The sequence below is a fragment of the Triticum dicoccoides genome, chromosome 1B (assembly GCF_002162155.2).
Source record: "Triticum dicoccoides isolate Atlit2015 ecotype Zavitan chromosome 1B, WEW_v2.0, whole genome shotgun sequence".
Taxonomy (NCBI): Eukaryota; Viridiplantae; Streptophyta; class Magnoliopsida; order Poales; family Poaceae; genus Triticum; species Triticum dicoccoides.
Window position 1 is genome coordinate 361,645,622 of NC_041381.1, and position 6,588 is coordinate 361,652,209.

At 41.5% G+C, this 6,588-nt stretch overlaps 1 pseudogene; it reads left to right on the plus strand.

The window, feature by feature from the left end:
- The first annotated feature begins 2,766 nt into the window (after positions 1 to 2,766).
- Positions 2,767 to 5,188, plus strand: LOC119350381 (annotated as a pseudogene).
- The last annotated feature ends 1,400 nt before the right edge of the window (positions 5,189 to 6,588 follow it).

Genomic DNA, 6,588 nt, shown 5'->3' on the forward strand with positions numbered 1-6,588 from the left:
AAAAGCCATGGGGGATGATGCATTAATGAAATTTGATGTAAGAGCAAAAATCCCCATGGAGATCTGATGTGCATTCGGCGTTGTCTTCTTATGCACCATTTTTCGTCTTTCCCACCATAGAAACCATGCTGAGACAATAATCATTTCACGCACATTGTGGGGCCCAAAATCAGTAGTTCTTGGTCTGGTAGAAGTAGTAAATATTCCAACACTGTTTCTCCAGCACGATCGACCTCACAGGATTTATCCTATATACTTAAGAAGTTCACCCCACTACTTGATTTATCTAAACATGCAGCCTATCCACCTCAGCGATCTGCCACATCAGCGCCTCCCAACAAACCTTCAACCTTGGAAAATAATGATCAGTTCTGATTTTCCTTTTTCTTTGACCAAACCCCATTTAGATTGTGCGAGTTCGGTTTTCTTCGCCATTAAACTCTCAACGACATGCATCCCATTAATCCAGCCTACATGCAGACCATTATTAGATGCTCACCAAATCCACAAAAAACTATTGCACACAACAACGAAAAAAGAAAGTGATGGAGGCATACGAGAAGTTCCACTGGAATTTTGGGTGGTCACCCAATGCCATCTCTTCCCATTCCTACATCTTCTATATAAGTTGCAAACAGCATCTTTTAGGAATCAATCTTTTCTCCATCCCAGTTTTACAAAGGGATTACTCCTTCTCCTTGCCCAACAACCATCATCCGCCATGGCCCAGGCAATCTTCTCACCACCATTCCCTGCTCGGGGACATTGATGACGCGATAATATTCAGAGGATTCGGTGAGTTATATGTTTTATTTTCCCCCATGATTGGATGTACTTCCTAGCGCCTCCTGTTGTCCTGCAAATTTATGTTGACGGCTCCATGTTTATCTTCATGCATGATCTATCGCCACTCCTGCAAGGATCTGCAATCAACGACACTTGAGCTGTTGAGGGCCACGTGAATCAGGTAGATGCTAGCCGATCGCTACGAATGACCGTGATCCGGGCGTCCGGCTGCCCTCAGTAGCCCTTTCCAGGTTCACAAGTGTCTGCGCTGGAGACACCCTGCTCCAATCTTGCTCTCCTTCCCTCGGTTTCACCAGCCCTCCGTCTCTCCAGTACTCCTCCACCGAAGTACATCAGGTAGCCATGCCGTCAAGATCTGGAAGCAACCATGAAGACACTCATGAATAAGTCGTACATCTCCCTTAACTACCCTCTTCACAGAAGATCTTGTGCTTTGGTTCATGTCGATTCCACAACCATTGACAGCAACATCAAGAATAATGGTCCGACTGTCGGACGCCATATACAGTCGTGCTTTTCTAGGACGACCCCGTCACTACATCAGTGTTGCAACATGTTCTGAACCTCATATACCCCATTTTCTGTCTTATGCATTCTTGATGCCAAATTTACATGTGTATTATCATATTTATAGTTTGTTTATGCAGATAATTCTGAGTTAGATCTATTGTAGTTTTAGACCAAGATTGCACATTTGATCTGAATTGGCAGAAGTACAAAGTAGCAGGTCGGGTGCTTTCTCTGGTTTATATGTTCGGATGGTTCGGTGAGATATATCCTTAGCCTTTTGTTTCGCATGACAATCATAAACGATTAATGTACTGATGTACATACACGTTTTACCACTCAGTTCTGATACAATAGTGACAATGTTTTTTGAACGTAACCATCTGAAGGAGCGACCATCCGGACTATAGTTTACTAAAAGAGGCATGCGTCTTTATAAGTCATAGCTATATCATGTATATATTTTTTACTCCCAAGGGTTACAAATATTTTGATTGACACATCTTAAGTTTATGTTGGTACTGAACGGTAGGAATTGGTGCTCACATTGTGAAAAGAAAAAGAGAGATAGGAATCTATTCATATTGTTGTTATTGGAGCTCCATTACTCAATGTCAAGTATTGCAAGAAACTATAGTGTCCAATATACGTTTAGTTTTCATTCTTTGTGCAAATCGCATTCATATTCATGTAAATAATATGATATTACTTATGTCATATCACTATATTTAGCAAAAGAAAAAATTGCATCTTCACATTTTGCAATATTTATAATTATGCGAAGTATTGTATCCATTGCCATTTTTTCATCTTAAGTTCGCATATACAATATGCAAAAAGTTATTCAATGTATGTACCATCATGTTCATAAGACTTAGAGTTCCCACACCAACGCGCGGGGTATCATCTACTCCCTCCATTCCAAAATAGATGACCCAACTTTGCACTAACTTTGTATTAAAATTAGTAAAAAGTTAAGTCATCTATTTTGAAACGGAGGGAGGGAGTAGTTAATAATAGAGAAAAATTCACTGTAGGTCACATAACTTGAGCCGGATGACACTTTAGCACCACTACTTAAATACCCGAACTACGGTCCAAATACTTGCGCTAGGGGTTCACTTTGGTCCGTATATACGATTTCGTCTATGTATTCGCTGACTTGGCCGAGTCAGCGCCCGCCAACTCGGCTTTTACCGCCACCTGGTCGAGCCTAGGGTCAATAATAGTCCATTCAGTTTTTTTGCAAAAACACCAGCACCTTGTCGGACCGACCGCGCACCTGGTCGCACCTGGTCGGCCGCTTGCTTATCCCCTCGCTCTCCTCTTCCTCTCCTCCCAATCCTAGCCCAACTCCCGTCCCGCCGCTGCAGCCATTGCTGACGTCGACGCCCTTCGCCGCCGGCGCAGCCATTGTCGACGCCCTTCTCCGCCTCCTCCGTCCCTGCCATCATGTTGTCTTCCAGCTCCGTCCGCTCTGCATTGTGTGGCCGCTCCATTGCTGTACCATTGATCGGGTGCCCGGATTGCGGCGAGCGGGTGAGGTTCTACCGGTCTAGCACCGATGAGCATGATGGATGGATCTTCTACAAGTGCGTCAACCACACTGTAAGTGCTAGTTCCTAGCTTCTTGTTGATTGATTCATGTCGTGTCAATTCACTCTAGTTTAGACTGTAAGTGCCACATTGAAGCAGAGCACTGATTAAATTGGTCTTTAGGTGCTCTCCTTGGTTGCAAAATTAGTTGGTAAACAAGTCATTGCTCTGATTAATACAGTTGTTTAGACAGTCCTTGTTTGAAAAATTACAAATAGAACTAGTTGGTTAACTAGTCTGCCATTGATTCATGCACTCTGAACTTTACTGTCACTCTGTAATTATTGTTCTCAGGTCACTTGTGATTTCTGGCGCTGGGAGCTTGAATATGTGGAGCATCTGGTTGAAACAAGGCGTCTGGTTGGTGATGCTGCTGTAGATGCAATTGGTGCGGCTGAGGACAGGAGGGAAGAGCTTGAGAGGCAGAGGATTGAATCAATGGCAGGCAGAGGCACAGCTGGAAGGGGCATGGCTGGAAGAGGCACTGTAGGCAGAGCTAATTATGCCAGCTCAAGTGAGAATAAGTATGCTACCAAGCAGCAAATTGCTATGCTTTTAGGATTAGGCAGGGAGATTTTGCTGCTGCTAAAGCTGCTGATGGCTTTTGTTATAGTGCTTCGTGTGATGTGTTTCACCTTAATTATGAAGAAATGATGTGTTGTTAAATGAGAAGGTGTAGGTGTTCTAAGAGATCTCTTGTTCTAAATTGAGCATACTAAATGCCAGTGTAGAGATCTCTTGTTTGCTCAGTATAAAGTCTTGATTGTAATGCTTGTTGTAATGGATAATATGTCGGTAATATGAAGTTTGCTTGACCTAATTGCTTTGAAATTACTGACATGTGTATTTGATGTCATAAGTGTAGTTTAACTAATTCTGACAAAAGTATACCTAATTCTAATTCTGTCAGAATTGTACTTAACCTCATTGCTTTCAAATTACTGATAGAAATGCTTTCATAACTAATTACTGACAAAAATGCACTTAACTAATTGTTGCATAACTGAACTAAATTATGTTAACTAATTGTTGTCATAAATGAACTAACTTATGTTAACTAATTGGTGTCATAAATGTAACTCATGTCAGCCCAGGCCCCCTTTTCTCAACACAACTGAACTCAAAAGTAAGCATGTACTTGCACCTGCTGCAAACACCCACCCAGCAACTTGCACTCTACATGTAGCTTTGGTCCACCACGAGTCCACCACCACCACCACCACCAGATCCCCTTATTCTTCCTCTTCTGTCATCTTTAATTTTGTGCACCACCAGATCCCTTCTCTCCTCTGTCAAATAGCACCAACAGATCCCCTTCTCATATTCATCCAGCAGTAACCATGGTGTCCTGGGATAATCTTCCCAGTTCTTTTGAAGATGACTCTGTGACCATCCAGGTTAGTGTGCTCCCCACCCAGTCTAGGGTTTCTCAGCTAGGGTTTCTCTGTCTATTGATTCCAAATGTCTCTCTTTTGTTTAGCCACCTGCCACAATTTTCTGTGAGGAATGGAGTGGCTTGGCTATAGATCTGCCTAGCTTTAGATGTGGGCATGGATCTTTGTGTGAGAAGCATGTGGCATTTGAATCGTTTGATAGTGGAAGAAGGTTTCTAGCTTGTGCACAGAAGGTTAGTAATTTTTTTTGCATTTGGCATTGTTAAACAGGAAGTCATTTGTAGTATGTTTTAAGTCATTTGTGGCATTTGAATACTGGCAGTTAACTGAATTTTTTGTTTGGTCTAAATTGTTAGGAGGTACCTAAATGCAGATATGTTGAGTGGGTTGACCCTGAGTGGCCTGATGCTCTGAAGATGAGCCTAGATAGTATACAAACCATGTATGAAGAGGAGAAAAAACAGAGGCTCAGACAGAATGTTGTGAGTGCTGAAGAAAACTTGAAGGTTCTTGATGAGAAGAAGAAGATGGAGAATGGGTTGAGGCATTTCAAGCTTGATTTTGCTAAGATGGTGGCTGAGAAGGAGCAGGCAATGAGCCAATTAGGCAGCACACAACTTGCTCTGACTAATCTAAAGGAAGAACTTGAGAAGAAGAAGATGACAGACAAGTCAGTAACCAACATTCATCAGGTCTTCAGGGTTAAAGCAGAGAAAGAGAGAGACCAAGCAGTGCAGGAGAGGGACCAAGTGATTCAAGAGAGGGATGATTTGAAGCATGAGAAAAGGAAGCTTGAGTACATGATTGGTGACCTATTCAAACACAAAGAGGCCACCAGGGAGAAGATAATGAAGCTGAAGGCCATGTTGAATGAATTTGATTGAATTTGTGTCATTGTAAAAAATTGACTTTGTATCTTTCCTACAATGTGTACTTTCTGTCAAATGAACATGAACCTCCTCCTGGATTTGTGTCATTTGTACTTTCTGTTAAATTTTATCTAAATTGGGTTCAGATAACTAAATTGTGTTAAGACAACTAAATTTAGATAAGAAATTGAAGTTAACTGTCAGTGTTTCTTATTTTGAAAAGATTTGCTGCTTTCTATGACTGAATTTGTATGCCTGAATTTGTATTGTTGAATTTTCTGCAAACTGAACATATGTACCAAATTTGGATTAAACAAGAAAATTAAAAATCACAAAAAAAGTTTTGCCTGGGTCTCGAACCCAGGACCTGTGGTGTGAGGAACTGCGTGCAATGCTAGTGTGATAAGAACGGTGCTTTGCTCAAGTGTTACTTGACAACCTACTTATTCTGCTTCCACTCCCCTCCCTGTTAACTGAATGCTTGCAGTTAACTGAATTTTAACAGTTGTCTGAATTAACTCATTGAAAAGATAACTGAATGTTTACAGTCTGCTGAAATTGGTTTGAAAAGATAACACTGAATTCTAACAGTTAACTGGATTTTAACAGTTGTCTGGATTTTTATAGTTAACTGAATTTTAACACTTATCTGAATTTAGTTATCTGACAAATTTCATTGCAGACAAAGTTCAGTTAAGACAAAATTCAGTGAAGACAAAGTTCAGTTAAGACACTTTTTCTTTTGGATTGTTGCCTTATATAGCAACAAGACACTTTTGTATTATTGTCTTATATAGCAATAAGACAGTTTTGGGTTGTTGCCTTATATAGCTACAAGACTGCATGAGCAACATCAACAGAGAACATAAAACATCATGACATAGTTCAACTACCACTTATATAGCATCAACATAGTTAAACTGCCAACATAGTTCAACTACCACTGCCACTTAGTTCAACATTGACAACAGAAATTAGAAATAAATTATGTGCTTAATATACAAGCACACCTGACAAAATACACTATTTTTAACTTATATGCTAAAAATATGTATATTTAAGCATACCTAACTACTGCCTGCAACTTCTTCATGCCTGCAACTGCATGTCACCTTCTTCATATTCTTCAGTTCTTCAGCTTTTGGAGGCACTCCGAGCGGCGAACCTCCACCTGTGCCACCTTCCTCTTCTTCTTCCTCTTTGGCTGCTTGTCACCCTCCACCTGTGCTTCCAGGGCCAAGACCACCTCCACCTCCTGCTTGACGATGCCAGGAACATCGGGAAGCTGCTCGACGTCAATGGGGTGGTGCTTGTCACCCTCCCTAGCGACAGGCACCACCATCTGGACCTCTGGCTCGGGGATGACAAGCGCCGCCATCTGGACCTCTGGCTCATCGTCAGAGAGGACAATCACC